Below are 20,251 nucleotides of genomic sequence, written 5' to 3'. Positions count from 1 at the left end.
AGCAATGACCTTTTCAGTCACAAGGTCCTGCACAAAGCACTGAGAATCTGTAAAAAGAACACTAATGTTGCCTACTTCACATAATGCATTGATGGATAGGAGATTATACTTAAAATCAGGGGTATAAAGCACATTCCTAAGAGTAAGTTTATCAGAAATACGTATGTCTCCTATCTGTCTAACCTTATAGATATTTCCATCAGGTAGTTTGACAGAACTTACAATATCAAGATTTCTCAAGTTGTGAAATAAGCTTGCATTCATGGACATGTGTGCTGAAGCACCACTGTCCATGATCCAATTTTCATTTGAAACAAAACGTTCTTTATGGAAGAGTGTACCTGCAAAGTTAACCGAGTTGTCTGCATATGTGCTATTGGAGTAATTCTGTGAAATGTCTGAGTTTTGCAATGCTTTTCTGATCTCTGTTTTAATAAGTTCTGATAGGTCACTATCATTGTGGGAAGTACCTTGGATGGTTCTTCTTCTATCTTCAACACAGGCGTTGAAGGATCTGTTGGTGACTGGTTTGTTCATTCCTTTCCTCTGTCTCATCAAGTCCTCGTACCAGTCAGGATAGCCATTTAACTCAAAGCAATTTTCCCTCAGATGCCCAGTTTTCTTACAGTGAACACAATACATCTGTTTCTTGTCGATGGTGTTTCTTTTCTTGACAGGATTCTTGGGTACAAACTGTCTTCTTGTATCTGCAGATTGAACTGTCATAGCTTCTTCTTTGTCAAGCTCAATGCTTCTTGCATTCACTTCTCTTTGCTTTTCAACCTGCAAAATCATAGAAAAGGCCCTTCCCATTGATGGCAATGGATCCATTAGTAAAATCTGATTACGAACATGATCATAGGCATCGTTTAAACCCATCAAGAATTGGATTAATTGAGTAAATTCTGCCTTTTCTGCAAATTTTCTTCCTGCTCCACAGGAGCACACCGGCAATGGGTCTAGACTCAATTGTTCATCCCATAGTTTCTTGAGCTTGATATCATAGGCAGCTATTGATTTATTACCTTGGGAAGTAGAACAAATCTCTCTTTGTATTTGAAATAGGAGCGGTCCATTACTTTGGCCGAATCTTGATTCAAGATCAAGCCAAAGGTTTCTTGCAGATGAGGTGTAGAGAAATGCTTCTGCTATGTCTCTTGTAATGGAGTTGAGTATCCAGGATATCACCATGCAATCTCCTTTTCTCCATTGTTCCATCTCAGTGGGTTCTTGTGCAGGTTTGGGGCATGTCCCGTCTATGAAGCCTTCCTTGCCTCTGGCACCAAGCGCAAATCTGATGGATCTCGCCCAGGTAAGATAGTTGCTTCCATCAAATGGAGCTGATACTAGGCTGACGCCTAGATTGTCATTTGCCTGCAGCTTCATAATATCCGGCACAGGTTGTGGTTTTGTATCATCCTGCTTCTTTCCTTCCATTGGCTTTTTGTCAGCCATAGTCTTATGTCTTTTCTTTTGCTTCTTGAATTAAAGAGAGTAGGGGATCTTTTCTGCTCTGATACCATGCTGAAAAACTAATATTGAAAGTGACCCATTTGTGCGTATGCAATTTTGGTAAGTAAAGCTGAGTGCCAAGAAAGTAAAGAACTAAACTTTCACTAAAACTGATAAAATTCTTATATTCAAAACAGAGGGTGTACAGCCCTTTTATAAGCGGAAGGACAGCAACTAACTTTCCAACTAACAGTAGGGAAGGGTCAAACAAAACGGAAAGGAGAAAACGTAATTTCCAGAACACGTCTTTATAGGTGAAAACAACTTTTCCCAGCGTCTGTTGTTTCTTCCTCTGTTCTTATTTTCTGCAACCTGCTGTAGCTTCATGCTGTTATGAAGCTTAAACTCTTTCAAGAACACGAACTTTAGCAAAGGATAGTTGTCCACTTGGTAATACAGGGGATAGTGAGTCCCGGAATGAAGAATTTGATCAACATGTGTTTAGAGAAAAGGTAGCTAGAGCAATGATTAGGCATGATTATCACTTTAAGTCTGTTGAACATGAGGGAATCAGATATGTCTTTTCTTACTTGAATTCTAAAGTTGTGCATATATCACGAAATACAGCAAAAGAAGATGTTCTAAGACTCTACCAATTGGAAAAGGAAAAACTAAAAGGTGCATTGGAATCTGGCACTAGTAGAATATGTTTGACATCTGATTTATGGACCTTGTAAAATTATATCTATCTGCAGCTTGGCATAGCAACAGCATGCTTAGAATTACAGTCGTCTAGCAGATGAAGAAGAAGAAGAAAGTTGCTATCGCGTTTTACGTTTGGCGATTTTGGTTACTTTGATTGTCTTTCTTGAAACACGGTTTATAGTAGCCATCTGTTTCCTTTACTTATGACTTATAAAAGCGTTTGCACGCTTTATCTGTTTTCTTTAGCTTCTTTTAGTTAGTTAATTAGTTTTGTTAGTTTAACAGTTGGTCTGTTAATAACCTCTTATAAAAGAAGACTTCGTCTTCTTTCTCTGAACTGAACTTCTCTGAAATACAGAATTCTTGAAGGAATTTTCCTGAATAATTCCATGGCTTCAGTGCGCACTAAAGCTCATATTTCTACATGGTATCAGAGCCATCTTTGATGGTCTCTGATTGCCTTTTCTTCCCTTTTATTCTTACCACAAAATACAAAATTATTTTCTTATCCTCTAATAGCCATGACTAAAGAATCAGAAAACCTCAGATTACATCCCAGTGAAAACCCGGGGATTAAGCCTGGTTAGTACACCTTTAAACGGATTGAATTTCCTCTCATGGAGCAGATCCATAAAACTAGCATTGTGAGCCAAAGTAAAGATGGGCTTCATCAATGGAGAAATCATCAAACCAACAGAGGGCGCAAAGGAGACCGAGCAATGGACAAAAGCTGATAATATGGTAACTTCTTGGATATTGAATTCAATATCCAAGGAAATTGTCGAAAGTTTTATGTAAATAAAGAGTGCAAGAGACTTGTGGATCGAACTGGAAAATAGATTTGGGCAAAGCAATGGCCCAATGATATACAAACTGAAAAGAGAAATGGCTTCAATCACTCAAGGTACTTTATCTATATCTGCCTACTTCTCTAAATTGAAAAGGATATGGGATGAGTTGGCCACCATTCTACCGAGTCCAGAATGCAGTTGTGGAGCAATGAAAATCATCACAGAAATGAAAGAATCTAATCAACTGATGCAGTTCCTGATGGATTGAATGATGTTTATGATCAGTCAAGAAGCCAAATCTTGATGATGTATCCTCTTCCAAACATAAGTCGTGCTTACTCGATGGTGCTGAGGGTAGAAAGCCAGAAAGACATCAATACAGAAAGTGCTTGTCCTCCACAAAATATGGCCATGCAAATTACAAGGACTTATCAAACACCAAAGGAATTTCAGAAAAGAAGGAACAACATTGACAAGAAATCCCAAGTCTGCAAAGAATGTGGGAAAACTGGCCATACTAAAGAGGTATGTTTTGAAATTTATGGTTTTCCTGACTAGTATAAGACTCTTCTTGAGCAGAGAAAAGGAAGCAACAGAGCTTCAATAGCCATTGAATCTGGAGAACAAGCCCATAATGCAACAAGTGAGGGGTCTGCTGCTGAGATTGTTAGATCAGAACTACAGAAGTATTTTGGGGGAATAGAACGTGGAGCATCTACAACAAACAGCATCAATGGCATTGAATACACAGGTAAATGCTCCAAGAATTCCATTACAAATGATCTATGCTCTAATATATGGATTATAGACAGTGGTGCAACCACACATATGTCAAATAATCCAACTCTTTTTGATAAATCTGATCTCAATAAAACTAAATCCTCCATTCATCTTGCAGATGGCACTACACTTCCTGTTGTTAAATCAGGAAACATTATTCTGTTTGATAAAATTTCTTTACATGATGTTGCCTATAATCCTGCACTGAAGTTTAATCTTCTTTCTGTGAGTAAGCTGTGTAATAAATCCAACATTAGATTTAAATTTTTCCCTGCTTATTGAGTATTGCAGGACTTGAGGACTAGACAAGCCATAGCCATAGCCATAGCCAGGCTAGTAGGAAAGCTTTATATTCTAGACAGCCACTCTGTACAATAGAAACATATAGACAGGATCCTAGCTTCTAATTCTAATTTTGGTCTTAATGTATCCTGTACTGATTCTGAAATTTGGCACAGGAGATTAGGGCATATATCTGACAGTGTAATGCTTCATACTGGTTTAATAAGAAATAATAAAGTTTCTACTCATTCTTGTGACATTTGTCCTCAAGCAAAACAACAAAGAATACCATTCCCTTTAAGTGATTCTTGTTCCAAAGACATTTTTTATTTAATACACATAGACTTATGAGGGCCTTATAATGAATTCTCCATATCTAGATGTTCCTACTTCCTTACTATTGTAGATGATTTAAGTAGATGTACCTGGACTTTTTTGATGAAATACAAATCTCAAACCACCAACATACTCATTGATTTTCATAAAATGATTATGACTCAGTTTAATAAAAGGATAAAAACTATAAGGACAGACAATGGTACTGAATTTCAAAACACTCAATACCAAGACTTCTTTAAAAGAGAAGGAATAATACATCAAACCACATGCATTTATACTCCACAACAAAATGGTATTGTTGAAAGAAAACACAAACATCTTTTACAAGTAGCTAGATCACTCATGTTTCATTCCTATCTCCCTAAAATGTTTTGGACAGATGTCATTTTAACTGCTACTTATATAATAAATAGGATTCCTACACCTATTTTAAAATGGAAAACTCCTTATGAGATATTATACAAGAAACCTGCTGATTATAGTTACTTTAGGACTTTTGGATGTTTACGTTTTGCCACAAACACCTCTCCTAATAAATCTAAATTTGACCTTAGAGCCTCTAAATGTATCATGTTAGGATATGCTAACAATAAAAAGGGCTATAAACTTTGACATTGAAAAAGATGTTATCCTTATATCTAGAGATGTCACTTTTCAAGAACAAGTTTTTCCTTATATAGGACATCAAACTGATCCAATAACATGCTCCATACCTATTTTGAACTCTGAAATTGATGTTACAGAAATTGATGAAGAAAGCATGGATAACATTGATCATACAACAAACATACCTCAGGAGCAGGCTCCTCATACTCAGCTAGAACCTACTAATCAACTTAGGAGATCTTCCAGAACTACCTCTAGGCCTGCTAGATTGCAGGATTTTATCTGTGCTCAAACATCTAATAACTCAAACTTACTTACAGCTACTTATACCCCTGATATCTATAGTTGTTTTCTTGCTGCCACCTCTAATGATCAAGAACCCAGAACCTACAATCAGGCCATCAAAAGAAAAGAATGGAAAGATGCCATGGATGTTGAACTTAATGCTTTAGAAAAGAAGCAAACTTGGGATATTGTTAAACATCCTGAAAACAAAAGAACTATAGGCTGTGAATGGGTTTATAAACTTAAACTCAATTCTAATGGGACTATTGAAAGACACAAAGCTAGATTAGTTGCAAAAGGTTACAATCCAATACTTGGAATAGACTTCTTTGACAATTTTTCCCCTATAGCTAAGCTTGTCACTATCAGAATATTACTAGCTGTAGCTACTAAATATAATTGGCATGTTCATCAATTAGATATCAATAATGCTTACTTGCATGGTTTCATAGATGAAGAACTATATATGCAAGCACCAGAAGGTTATAACATTCCTAAAGATCATGTATGCAAGCTTAAGAGATCTATATATGGCTTAAAGCAAGCTTCTAGACAGTGGAATCATGAATTTACCTCCAAATTAGAAGCCTATGGTTTTGTGCAGTCTAAATATGACTACTGTCTGTTCACTAAGAACACATCTACTGGTTTATATTGTTTGCTTGTCTATGTAGATGATGTTTTAGTTACAGGACCTTCAGAAAAGGAAATTACAGAAATAAAGAATTATCTGGACAAAGCTTTCACTATCAGAGACCTTGGCACTACCAGATACTTCTTGGGGCTTGAAATTGCAAGATCAAAGGTAGGAATGTCTATTACTCAAACCAAATATATTACTGACATTATAAAGGATGCAGGTATGGAGAATGCTAAGGTCACTTCAACATCTTTGCCTTCTGGGATAAAACTCAGTGGATACAACCAAGAGCAACTTGAAAATCCAGAAAAGTACAGAAGATTGTTGGGTCGTTTGCTGTACCTGGGATTCAGCAGACCAGATATTTGCTTTGCCACACAACAATTAAGCCAATATATGCAGCATCCCTGTAAACAACACTGGAATGCTGCTATACATCTTGTGAGATACCTCAAAGGAACTGTTCGCAGAGGTTTATACATCCTTGTAAACAACATTGGAATGCTACTGTGATGCTGATTGGGCTAGCTGCAAAGATACACGAAGATCTTTAAGTGGTTTCTGTGTTTTTTTGGGAGGAGGACTGGTTTCTTGGAAAACCAAAAACCAATCCACTGTATCCCGATCCACTGCAGAAGCTGAATACAGAAGTATGGCTTCTTCAACCTGTGAGCTGATTTGGATATACAATTTGCTTAGTGAGTTCAGAATCAAAGTTCCTACTCCTATTCCCTTCTTTTGTGACAACCAATCAGCACTTCATATCGCAACAAATCCAGTATTTCATGAAAGAACGAAGCATATAGAGATTGATTGTCACATAGTCCGTGACAAATATAAAGAAGGCTTTCTGGCTGCTGAACATATCGGCTCAAAAGAACAGGTTGCGGATGTCTTTACCAAAGCACTTTTAGGGCTAAGCTTTGCCTCCTTTGTCTCCAAGTTAGGACTTGTCAACATCTTAATAAGTCCAACTTGAGGAGGGGCTGTAAAATTATATCTATCTGTAGCTTGGCATAGCAACAACATGCTTAGAATTACAATCATCTAGCAGATGAAGAAGAAGAAGAAAGTTGCTATTGCGTTTTAAGTTTGGCGATTTTGGTTACTTTGATTGTCTTTCTTGAAACACGGTTTATAGTAGCCTTTGTTTCCTTTACTTGTCACTTATAAAAGCGTTTGCACGCTTTATCTATTTTTTTTAGCTTCTTTTAGTCAGTTAATTAGTTTTGTTAGTTTAGCAGTTGGTCTGTTAATAACCTCTTATAAAAGAAGACTTCGTCTTCTTTCTCTGAACTGAACTTCTCTGAAATACAGAATTCTTGAAGGAATCTTCTTGAATAATTCCTTGGCTTCACTGCGCACTAAAGCTCATATTTCTACGGACCTCACTTGTTTCTAATGGTTACATGACAATTACTGCACACTATGTTGACAATAATTGGATGCTATAGAAGAGAGTGCTTGTGTTCCGAAATCTTCCCCCTCCACATGATGGCCAAAATGTTGGTAAAAAATTGATTAAAACTTTTTACAAGAATGAGGGATTGAGAGGAAAGTTTTTACATTAACCTTGGATAATGCAAGGTATTGTGATGGTGTGGTTGATTTACTACAGAATCATCTCTCTTTGATGAATTCAATACTGAGTAATTGTCAATTTTTACATGTAAGATGCGGCGCTCATATTCTGAATCTGATTGTACAAGTAGGTCAAAAAATCGTAGATACTTGTGTGGAGAAGATTCGTGATAGTGTAAAGTATGTAAGAGGGTTGGAAATGAGAAGCATAAAATCTGCAGAGTTTGTCAAGCAGTTGGGCCTTAAAAAAGCAAGAAGCTAAAACAAGATATGCCTGTTAGGTGGAATTCTACTTATTTGATATTGGACAGAGTTGTCTTGAATTCACTAGCATTTTCTCAATTCAAGCTTGTCAATCCAGACTATATGTGGTGACCATCACTTGAGGAGTGGACCGAGTGGAGAAAATAATGAGGTCTCTGATGACTGAGCTTTTCTCTAGACATCGATATCCCACATCAAACCTATATTTTTGCAGTATTTGGAGAATCCAAATGCCTCTTCAAGAGCAAATGGTAAGTACGGATCTTGCTATAAGTAGAATGGCAAAAGACATGAAACCAAAGTTTGACAAGTATTGGGAGTGCCACAGCACTGTATTGACATTTTCTGTTGTTCTTGATCCTCGTTATAAGCTTGAGTTTGTTGAATTTTGTTATAAAAAACTTGACGGCTCTACATCATATGAGAAAGTTAATGTTTTAAGAGACCAAATGTGGGAGTTGTTTGAGGAGTGCTTGCGTGATGTAGGATGCACACAATTTTGGATCGGGTCGCTGATCCTATTACCCTTACTAAAAAGCAAATCCTACGTAAGATATGGATAATCACTAATTACTTTGTCATTATCTTTTAATTTCTCATTCGATATAGTAAAATTACTCATTATACATCCCAAGAATAATTTTTTTACAAAAAATAATTATCGATGGATTTATTGAATCTCTTATGGTACCTACACGGTGTAGATTTTGACATCTTAATTATGATTAGTATCTGTATTATCTTTTTACAACAGCTTCGCAATAATTAATGATTCTTTTCCTATTTCGTAAATACAGTAAAAAATACAGTAATTTGGACACAGCCTTGCTCATTATTTATTTGAATTGTTATATAGTAAGTGGATAGGGATAGGGGTGAAGTTATGAATGGCTTGATTTGTTCCACATTGTGTGTACGTATGTATGTATAAATAACCCCCTACACATCCTATGTTTCTTCACGTTTCAAACAATTGTCTAGGTAATTTCTTTCACATCAATGAAACTTGTTCGTGATTCTCTCTAGAGCTCACAAATGTTTGAAGTTTTTCTTCAAACAAATCTTTTTGAAGAAGAGAAATTAATCCGAGAATTGAGAAGGGCTTGTCACTCTATGATAGATCGATATTCTAAAATAGTAGATTGTATTTGGTACTTTTTTTGTTTGTTTTGTTTGAGAGTATTCTAACACGTGGCCTTTTTATTTTTTTATTTGTGTGACAAAATTGATAGGTGTTAGAAAAAGTAAAAGTAATTACCAATTAGAATGTCGATCTCCGCCTGGAAGCCAACACAATCTAGCATGATGAACTTTTCAGTTCAAGGCATGATGAACAAACACCAAGAAAAGGATAAGGTGGTGGTGGTATTGGGTGCCACTGGCACAGGCAAATGGTGCCTGACGATAGACCTGGCCACCCGTTTCGGGGCAGAGGTCATCAACTCGGACAAAATTCAGGTCTACAAGGGCCTAGACATAGTAACCAATAAGGTGAGAAATGAGGAATGCCACGGCATACCACACCATTTGCTCGGAATCATTGATCCCCAGGTGGATTTCAATATACATGATTTTGTGCTTCATGCACTGCTGGCTGCAGATGCCATCGTACAGAAGAATCAGTTGCCAATCATTGCTGGAGGGTCCAAGTCCTTCATACAGGCACTTGTCAATGACGACACTGAGTTTCCCTCCAAGTACGAGTGTTGTTTTCTCTGGATGGACATGGCGATCCCAGTCCTACATTCATACGTGTCGAAAAGGGTTGATCAGATGGTGGATAGCGGGTTGGTGTAGGAGGGCAAGGCATTTTTTGACCCAAAACTTCGTGACTATGATTATGGGATTAGGCGTGCCATTGGGGTCCCTCAGAGGGATGAGTTCTTCAGGAGTGACAGTTTTGTCGATGGTGAAACTAGGGCTAACCTTCTTAAAGAAGCTATTGATGAAATTAAGATGAACACTTGCAAATTAGCTTGCCGTCAAGTTGAAAAGATTTTGAGGATGAGGTAGGAATGCGGGTGGCAGATCCATCGGTTGAACGCCACAGAGGTATTCCTTCGACGTGGTGGAGATGCCAATGAAGCATGGGAGAAATTGGTGTTGGAGCCTAGTACGAACATTGTGGCTCGTTTCATTTGCAAAGAAAACTTAGATCCGAAACTGACTGCATATGAACAATTAGTATTATCAATTATGTACCTTCGTGCATATAAACAATAGGTATGAGCAGCAAAATGTTGTAGTCCTAGTGATATACTGAGTTAAAATTCATGGCGGTACAATTAGTGTGAAAGCATCAATATTCAATGCTTTGATCAGTGAAATATATATGTAATCCAATTTATACCAATTCAAACACATGTCCGTGTGATTAGCATTGTCAACAAGAAATATATATAATCCTATTTGCATCTAGTTAAAACTTGCCTAATCATTTAGTACGATCAACAAAAGATATAATCCCTACTCAAACTAAATTGATACTCACTTCCATATGAGTATGATCAACGAAGGATGTAATCCGTTATCAAACTAAATTAATACTTACTTCAATATGATGCTTCTACATACGTACGAACAAAATTCATTATCTCTACTTATACCAATTAAACTAGTGTTTGAGTAGTTAGTGTGATCCTTTAAATGTTAAATCCTACTTATTTGTATAGGTATGAAAATACAGTTTCTGTCTTGTAATTTATGAGGGGGTGTCATTTTTTGTGCTACACAAATTATGAAAAATAGTTTTTACAAGACTAAAATTGTCAAAATTATATTACTAAAATAATTAGTGTTATCAATAAAATATAAGTAAAAATACTACGGGTGTGTAGGTAGATATATATGTAAACATATATATCCGGAGTTCTTGAATAAAGTTGAAAATTAAATCAAATTATTGGTGATTGGATTTGACGTTGATGAATAAATGTGTAATACGAATGTATTAGTATAAGATGACTAACACGAATTGTGATTGCATGTTAACATTTATGGTATCTATAGAAGCGTATTAATAATCGCTATATTCTTGAATACGAACGAGGAATAAGATGTGTGATTAATTGTTGTAACAATTATCTAAGTTAATAAAACTCATATATGTACATTTATGGTGCTTCTATCAACGAAATATTTAGTCCTAGTTACCAAATTAAACATTGTTTATAAAATTATTTTGAAATATAATCCTACTCATATCAATTTAAAGCTTATGTCAGTATAATTAATATGATCGAGAATAGTTCCAAATTATCTTAATTATAAATGTGAATATATTAATGATGTTTTGTATCAATAAAGTATAATATAGTCTTGTGCGATCTTATTTATACCAAGTAAAAATTCATGTTCCGTGTATTTATTATGATCATCAAGTGAAAAATCGTGTACTTGCAATTACTGTGGTCTACCAAAGAAGTTATTATATTGATCTAGTCTAAAACCAATGTCCGTACAATTAGTGTACACGCATTATGTGATGCTTTTACTATCAAAATATATATGTACCTTCTTGCATATGAACAATTAGTATGATCGACAAAATTGTGTAGTCCTACTGATATACTAAGTTAAAATTCATGGCGGTAAAATTAGTATGAAAGCATGAATATTCAATGCTTTGATTAACGAAATATATATGTAATCCTATTTATACCAATTAAAACTGATGTTCGTACGATTAGCATGATCTACAAGAAATATATTTAATCCTATTTACAGCTAGTTAAAACTTGCCGATACATTTTGTACGATCAACAAAAGATGTAATCCCTACTTGGTATAATTTGTAGCCCAGTGACTTATTAACAGGCCGACCTTGGCAGCCCAATTACCTGACCCACTTGGCAGCCCACAATCGACCCGGTGACCCGACCCATCCTATCTAACTACTTATATCACATCTGTAACCCTAAATCTCAGTTTCCCTCTTCTCTATTTTTTTTGCGCCGTCTACTTCCTCTCCGCTACAAATCCTCTCTATGATTTTCTGGCTTCTCTTCTCCGGTAGCCATGGCCACTTTCCTAAACCAATCTAATCGTTTTTGGAAAGCCACCAAGGTTTTCCTTCTCTACCACTGTTTTCACCTCTTTAAATAGGGGATTCTCCCTTTCGGCTAAAACATGAATCAAGTTGTTTATCTCCTTCACCATTCACAAAAGTTCTTTGTGAAATATTGAGTTGGGGTCTTTGTGACCGTGTGATACTGAGATTTGAGTGATCGGAGTTGTGGTTGCACAAATCTATCGGCAAGTTTTAATTAGTCTTAAATAGAATTATATGTATTTCTTGTTGATGTGCATAGGGATAAATTAAATCAAATTGTTCGCGATTGCATTTGAGATTGATGAATAAATGTATAATGCGAATATATTAATATAAGACGACTAACACGAATTGTGATCACATGTTAACGTTTATGATATCTATAAATGTGTATTAATCATTGCTATATTCTTGAATATTAATGAGGAATAAGCTGTGTGATTAATTCCTATAACATATAATAAAAAGTTCATGTAAAATAATTTAGGAAACTAATTTACTACTGCATACAAAAGCGTTATTACAAAACTAAAACAAAATAAAATAAAATAAATAGATGCAATCAGTATCATCAATGGATTGGATACTGCAACTTAATTGCTTTCATATTAATCTTGGACCACAAAATGTCCAAATACATGAATCAATTTTATATAGTAACAATTACAAGAACAATATAATAAACATTCAGAATTTGCTCCAATTAAATTTCAGTAAATGTAAATAAGAGATAAAATCTGTAGACCACATTCATTAACGTTCAATTAATATAGATTTGGTCATTATAATATATGTTTTTTCATATATAGTAGGTTGAAGAATTAATGAGAATACTTTTTCGGATTCAAAATTCAATTTTTAAACTCACTCGATGTTACTCAAAACCAAATCCTACATAGGATATGGATAATTAGTAAGTACTTTGTCATTATCTTTTAATTTCTCATAATTCTTTTCTCATTTGATATAGTAAAATTATTCATTATACATCCCAAGAATAATTTTTTTACAAAAAATAATTATCGATGGATTTATTGTATCTCTTATGGTACCTGCACGGTGTAGATTTTGAAATCTTAATTATGATTAGTATTTGTATTATCTTTTTACGACAGCTTCGCAATAGTTAATGATTCATTTCCTATTTCCTAAATACAGTAAAAAATACAGTAATTTGGACAGAGCCTTGCTCATGATTTGTTTGAATTGTTCTATAGTAAGTGGATAGGGATAGGGGTGAAGTTATGAATGGCTTGATTTGTTAAACATTGTGTGTACGTATATATGTATAAATACCCCTTACACATCCTATGTTTCTTCACGTTTCAAACAATTGTCTAGGTAATTTCTTTCACATCAATGAAACTTGTTCGTGATTCTCTCTAGAGCCCATAAATATTTGAAGTTTTTCTTCAAACAAATTAATACAAGAGTTGAAAAGGGCTTGTCTCTCTATGATTGATAGATATTCTAAAAGAGTAGATTGTATTTAGTACATGTTTTATTTGAAAGAATTCTGACACGTGGTCTTTTTCTTTTTTTTTATTTGATTGATGGAATTAACAGGTGTTAAAAAAGGTAAAAGCTATTACCAATTAGAATGTTCGATCTCCTCCTGGAAGCCAGCACAATCCAGCATTACGAACTTTTCAGTTGGGGACATGATGAACAAGCACCAATGGAAGGATAAGGTGGTGTTCGTATTGGGAGCCACTGGCACTGGCAAATCGCGCCTGGCAATAGACCTGGCCACCCATTTCGGGGTAGAAGTCATCAACTCGGACAAAATTCAGGCCTACAAGGGCTTAGATATAGTAACTAATAAGGTGAGCAATGAGGAATGCCGTGGCATGCCACAATATTTGCTCGGAATCATTGATCCCAAGGTGCATGATTTTGTGCATCATGCATTGCTGGCTGCTGATGCCATCGTACAAAAGAATCGGTTGCCAATCATTGCTGGAGGGTCCAATTCCTTCATACAGGCACTTGTCAGTGACGATAAGTTTCCCTCCAAGTACGAGTGTTGCTTCGCTGGATGGACGTGGCGATCCCGGTTTTGCATTCGTACGTGTCGAAAACGGTTGATCAGATGGTGGATAGTGGGTTGGTGGAGGAGGGTAAGGCATTTTTTGACGCAAAAATTCGTGACTATGATTATGGGATTAGGCGTGCCATTGGGGTCCCCGAGATGGATGAGTTCTTTAGGAGTGAGGGTGTTGTCGATGGTGAAACTAGGGCTAAGCTTCTTAAGGAAGCTATTCATGAAATTAAGTTGAACACTTGCAAATTTGCTTGCCATCAAGTTGAAAGGATTTTGAGGATGAGGGAGGAATTGGGGTGGAAGATCCATCGGTTAAGCTCCATAGAGGTATTCCTTCGACGTGGTGGAGATGATAATGAAGCATGGGAGAAGTTGGTGCTCGAGCCTAAACGAACATTGTGGCTCGTTTCATTTGCAAAGAAAACAAAGATCCGAAACCGACAACATATGAACAATTAGTATGATCAATTATGTACCTTCGTGCATATGAACAATTAGTATGATCAGAAAAATTTTGTAGTCCTACTGATATATTGAGTTAAAATTCATGGTGGTACAATTAGTCTGAAAGCATTAGTATTCAATGCTTTGGTCAGCGAAACACAGATGTAATTCAATTTATACCAATTTAATTTCATGTCCATGTGATTAGCATTATCAACAAGAAATATATATAATCCTATTTGTATCTAGTTAAAACTTGCCGAATCATTTAGTACGATGAACAAAAGATGTAATCCCTACTCAAACTAAATTAATACTCACTTCCATATCTGTATGATCAATGATGGATGTAATTCGTAGTCAAACTAAATTAATACTTACTTCAATATGATGCTTCTACATTTGTAAGAACAAAATTTATTATCTCTACTTATACCAATTAAACTAGTGTTCGAGCAGTTAGTGTGATCATTCAAATCATAAATCCTATTTATTTGTATAGGTATAAAAATACTTTTCTGTCATGTAATTTTTGAGGGGGTGTAATTTTTTGTCCTAAACAAATTATGAAAATTAGTTTTCACAAGACTGAAATTATCAAAATAATAAAATTAAAATTACTAAAATATTAGTGTTATGAATAAAATATAAGTAAAAATACTATGGGTGTGTAGGTGGATATATATGTACACATACATATCCGGAGTTCTTGAATAAAGTTGAAAATTAAATCAAATTATTCGCGATTGCATTTGTGGTTGATGAATAAATGTGTAATGCGAATATATTAATATAAGACGACTAACACGAATTGTGATTGCATGTTAACGTTTAAGATATCTATAAAAGCGTATTAATCATTGCTATATTCTTGAATATGAATGAGGAATAAGATGTGTGATTAATTCTTGTAACATTTATCTATGTTAATAAAACTCATATATGTACATTGATGGTGCTTCCATCAACGAAATATTTAGTCCTAGTTACCAAATTAAACTTTGTTTATAGAATTATTTTGAAATATAATCCTACTCATATCAATTTAAAGCTTATGTCAGTACAATTAATAAGATCAACAATTGTTCCAAATTATCTTAATTGTAAATGTGAATATATTAATGATATTTGTATCAATAAAGTATAATATAGTCTTGTGCGAGCCTATTTATACCATGTAAAAATTCATGTTCCGTGTATTTATTGTGATCATCAAGGAAAAAATCATGTACTTGCAATTCTTGTGGTCTACCAAAGAAGTTATTATGTTGATCCAGTCTAAAATCAATATCCGTACAATTAGTGTACAAGCATTATGTGATGCTTTTACTAACAAAATATATATGTACCTTCTTGCATACGAACAATTAGTATGATCAACAAAATTATGTAGTCTCTACTGATATATTGAGTTAAAGTTCATGGCGGTACAATTAGTATGAAAGCATGAATATTCAATGCTTTGATTAACGAAATATATATGTAATCCTATTTATATCAATTAAAACTCATGTCCGTGCGATTAGGATGATCTACAAGAAATATATTTAATCCTATTTGCAGCTAGTTAAAACTTGCTGATACATTTAGTACGATCAACAAAAGATGTAACCCTACTTGGTATAATTTGTAGCCCAATGACTTATTAAAAGGCCAACCTTTGCAGCCCAATTACCTCACCCACTTGGCAGCCCATAACTGACTCTGTAACCCGACCCATAACACTAAATCTCAGTTTTCCTCTTCTCTGTTTTTTCTGCACCGTCTACTTCCTCTCCTCTTCAAATCCTCTCTGTGATTTTCTGCCTTCTCTTCTTCAGTAGCCATGGCGACTTTGCTAAACCAATCTAATGGTTTTAGGAAAGCCAACAAGGTTTTCCTTCTCTACCACTGTTCTCACCCCTTTAAATAGGGGATTCTCCCTTTTGGCTAAAACATGAATCAAGCTGTTTATCTCCTTCACCATTCACCAAAGTTCTTTGTGAAATATTGAGTTGGGGTCTTTTGTGACCGTGTGATACTGAGATTTGAGTGATCGGAGTTGTGGTCGGGTTCTTGATTTGTGGAGTTACCTTGAGTCGGTTCATTGTGGAAACGGTGCCTTGTGACCGTATTCCTTTATCGAGATATTGGATCTAGCTATTCTGAGCCTATTAATAACTATACTGTTGATTTAATTATTTCATTATTTCTTTCATTTGTTATTATCATTTAAGTTTTATATTGGCCTGTAATAATCTTAAGGAGTTTGGTACTCCCATTTTTGTAATAGTTGGATAGGATTTTCTGGTGATTTCCGCTGTACACTACTCAAACTAAATTTATACTCACTTCCATATGAGAATGATCAACGAAGGAGTTAATCCGTAGTCAAACTGAATTTATACTTATTTCCATATGATGCTTCTACATATGTAGGAACAAAATTTATAATTTTAATAATTTTAGTAATTTATACTAACTGCTCGAACACTAGTTTAATTGGTATGAGTAGAGATAATAAATTTTGTTCGTACATATGTAGAAGCATAATATGGAAGTAAGTATTAATTTAGTTTGAGTACGGATTACATCCTTCGTTTATCATACTCAGATGGAAGTGAGTATTAATTTAGTTTGAGTAGGGATTACATCTTTTATTGATCATACTAAATGTATTGGCAAGTTTTAACTAGTCACAAATAGGATTATATGTATTTCTTGTTGATGTGCATAGGGATAAATAAATCAAATTGTTCGCTATTGCATTTGAGATTGATGAATAAATGTATAATGTGAATATATTAATATAGGACGACTAACACGAATTGTGATCGCATGCTAACGTTTATGATATCTATAAAAGCGTATTAATGATTGCTATATTCTTGAATATTAACGAGGAATAAGTTGTGTGATTAATTAATGCAACATATAATGACGAATTCATGTAAAATATTTCAAGAAACTAATTTACTACTGCATACAAAAGCGTTATTAATAAACTAAAACAAAATAAAATATAATAAATGGATGCAATCAGTACCATCAACGGATGGATACTACAACTTAATTGCTTTCATATTAATCTTGGACCACAAAATGTCCAAATACATGAATCAATTTTATATAGTAATAATTACAAGAACAGTATAATTAACATTCAGAATTTGCTCCAATTAAATTTCAGTAAATCTAACTAAGAGATTAAATATGTAGACCACATTTATTAACGTTCAATTAATATAGACTTTGTCATTATAATATATGTTTTCACATATATAGTAGGTTGACGAATTAATGAGAATACTTTTTCGAATTAAAAATTCAATTTTGTAAACTCACTTGATTTTACTCAAAAGCAAATCCTACGTAAGATATGGATAATCATTAAGTACTTCGTCATTATCTTTTAATTTCTCATTCGATATAGTAAAATTACTCATTATACATCCCAAGAATAATTTTTTTACGAAAAATAATTATCGATGGATTTATTGAATCTCTTATGGTACTTGCACGGCGTAGATTTTGACATCTTAATTATGATTAGTATTTGTATTATTTCTTTACGACAGCTTCGCAATAATTAATGATTCTTTTTCTATTTCGTAAATACAGTAAAAAATACAGTAATATGGATGGAGCCTTGCTCATCATTTATTTGAATTGTTATATAGTAAGTGGATAGGGATAGGGGTGAAGTTATGAATGGCTAGATTTATTGCACTTTGTGTGTACGTATGTATGTATAAATACCTCCATGCACATCCGATGTTTCTTCACATTTCAAATAATTGTCTAGGTAATATCTTTCACATCAATGAAACTTGTTCGTGATTCTCTTTTAGAGCCCACAAATGTTTGAAGTTTTTCCTCAAACAAATCCTTTTGAAGAAGAGAAATTAATCAAAGAATTGAGAAGGGCTTGTCACTCTATGATAGATAGATATTTTAAAATAGTAGATTGTATTTGCTAAATATGTTGTTTGTTTTGTTTGAGAGTATTCTAACACGTGGCCTTTTTGTTTTTTTATTTGTGTGACCAAATTGATAGGTGTTAAAAAAAGTAAAAGTAATTACCAAGTAGAATATCGATCTCCGCCTGGAAGCCAGCACAATCTAGCATGATGAACTTTTCAATTCGGGGCATGATGAACAAGCACCAAGGAAAGGATAAGGTGGTAGTGGTATTGGGTGCCACTGGCACAGGCAAATCGCGCCTGGCGATAGACCTGGCCACCCGTTTCGGGACAGAGTTCATCAACTCGAACAAAATTCAGGTCTACAAGGGCCTAGACATAGTAACCAATAAGGTGAAAAATGAGGAATGCCGCGGCGTGCCACACCATTTGCTCGGAATCATTGATCCCGAGGTGGATTTCACTATACATGATTTTATGCATCAAGCATTGCTGGCTGCTGATGCCATCGTACAAAAGAATCGGTTGCCAATCATTGATGGAGGGTCCAATTCCTTCATACAGGCACTTGTTAGTGACAACACTGAGTTTTCCTCCAAGTACGAGTGTTGTTTTCTATGGATGGACGTGGCGATCCCGGTCCTGCATTCGTACGTATCGAAAAGGGTTGATCAGATGGTGGATTGCGGGTTAGTGGAGGAGGATAAGGCATTCTTTGAGCCAAAAGTTCGTGACTATGATTATGGGATTAGGCGTGCCATTGGGGTCCCTGAGATGGATGAGTTCTTCAGGAGTGAGGGTCTTGTCGATGGTGAAACTAGGGCTAAGCTTCATGAAATTAAGATGCACACTTGCAAATTAACTTGCCGCCAAGTGGAAAAGATTTTGAGGATGAAGGAGGAATTCGGGTGGCAGATCCATCGGTTGAACGCCACAGAGGTATTCCTTCGACGTGGTGGAGATGCCGATGAAGCATGGGAGAAATTGGTGCTGGAGCCTAGTACAAACATTGTGGCTCGTTTCATTTGCAAAGAAAACATAGATCCGAAAATGACTGCATATGAACAATTAGTATGATCAATTATGTACCTTCGTGCATATAAACAATATGCATGAGCAGCAAAATTTTGTAGTCCTAGTGATATATTGAGTTAAAATTCATGGCGGTACAATTAGTGTGAAAGCATCAATTTTCAATGCTTTGATCAGTTTTAAAACTCATGTCCGCGTGATTAGCATTATCAACAAGAAATATATATAATCCTATTTGCATCTAGTTAAAACTTGCCGAATCATTTAGTACGATTAACAATAGATGTAATCCCTACTCAAACTAAATTGATACTTACTTCCATATGAGTATGATCAACGAAGGATGTAATCCGTAGTCAAACTAAATTAATACTTACTTCAATATGATACTTTTACATACGTACGAACAAAATTTATTATCTCTACTTATATCAATTAAACTAGTGTTCGAGTAGTTAGTGTGATCCTTTAAATGTTAAATTCTACTTATTTGTATAGGTATAAAAATACAGTTTCTGTCTTGTAATTTATGAGGGGGTTTCATTTTCTGTGATACGCAAATTATGAAAATTAGTTTTTACAAGACTAAAATTGTACAAATTATATTACTAAAATAATTAGTTTTATCAATAAAATATAAGTAAAAATACTATGGGTGTGTAGGTGGATATATATGTACGCATATATATCCGGAGTTCTTGAATCAAGTAGAAAATTAAATCAAATTATTCGTGATTGGATTTGACGTTGATGAATAAATGTGTAATACGAATATATTAGTATAAGATGACTAACACGAATTGTGATTGCATGTTAACATTTATGATATCTATAGAAGCGTATTAATAATCGCTATATTCTTGAATACGAACGAGGAATAAGATGTGTGATTAATTCTTGTAACATTTATCTAAGTTAATAAAACTCATATGTACATTTATGGTGCTTCAACGAAATATTTAGTCCTAGTTACCAAATTAAACTTTGTTTATAAATTTATTTTGAAATATAATCCTACTCATATCAATTTAAAGCTTATGTCAGTACAATTAA

General features: G+C 34.6%; 3 pseudogenes; all 3 read left to right on the top strand.

Moving 5' to 3' along the window:
- Positions 1-8,991: 8,991 nt before the first annotated feature.
- Positions 8,992-9,948, top strand: LOC105172325 (adenylate isopentenyltransferase 5, chloroplastic pseudogene; annotated as a pseudogene).
- Positions 9,949-13,407: 3,459 nt separating this feature from the next.
- On the top strand, positions 13,408-14,337 carry LOC105172324 (adenylate isopentenyltransferase 5, chloroplastic pseudogene; annotated as a pseudogene).
- A 4,057-nt stretch (positions 14,338-18,394) lies between these two features.
- On the top strand, positions 18,395-19,243 carry LOC105172323 (adenylate isopentenyltransferase 5, chloroplastic pseudogene; annotated as a pseudogene).
- The last annotated feature ends 1,008 nt before the right edge of the window (positions 19,244-20,251 follow it).

The sequence above is a fragment of the Sesamum indicum genome, linkage group LG10, assembly GCF_026168435.1.
Source record: "Sesamum indicum cultivar Baizhima isolate 11 linkage group LG10, ASM2616843v1, whole genome shotgun sequence".
Taxonomy (NCBI): Eukaryota; Viridiplantae; Streptophyta; class Magnoliopsida; order Lamiales; family Pedaliaceae; genus Sesamum; species Sesamum indicum.
This window is presented reverse-complemented; position numbering and strand designations above follow the sequence as displayed.